Source organism: Sinocyclocheilus rhinocerous, unplaced genomic scaffold, assembly GCF_001515625.1.
Source record: "Sinocyclocheilus rhinocerous isolate Xijiao unplaced genomic scaffold, SAMN03320098_v1.1 scaffold1295, whole genome shotgun sequence".
Classification (NCBI taxonomy): domain Eukaryota; kingdom Metazoa; phylum Chordata; class Actinopteri; order Cypriniformes; family Cyprinidae; genus Sinocyclocheilus; species Sinocyclocheilus rhinocerous.
In genome coordinates, this window is record NW_015660499.1 from 2057523 (window position 1) to 2057886 (window position 364).

Here is a 364-nt window from a genome sequence, read left to right on the forward strand (position 1 = left end):
TTATTTAACAGTATTATTTCAGTGATACCAAAAATAACACTGATTTTGAATCAAATCGAGATCAGAATCGACAGAATCGAATGTGATTCAAAATCGAATCGTGAAATTTGTGTCAATACTCAGGCCTACATTTCATAACGCTCATAACGCCGCAGCGTGTTGTTTGTAGTTAATAGACTCTATTTAGTGGGGCTGCGACGATAAATCGATGCAGAATCGATTCGTGGATGGATTCTGAGATCTTCTGAATGCATGCATCGCGATTCTCTCTGGAATCGATTCTGAGTTTAGATTTTAACAGCACATGGTGCTCTAATCTAGTTTTTATCCGCACACTCAAATGCTCATGAAGAAGAGCGCTTGT

At 38.5% G+C, this 364-nt stretch overlaps 1 protein-coding gene across 2 annotated transcripts in view; it reads right to left on the reverse strand.

The window, feature by feature from the left end:
• Positions 1-364, reverse strand: part of LOC107725151 (zinc finger Y-chromosomal protein 1-like) — a 15063-nt gene that overhangs the window by 3234 nt on the left and 11465 nt on the right. The window lies entirely within an intron of this gene.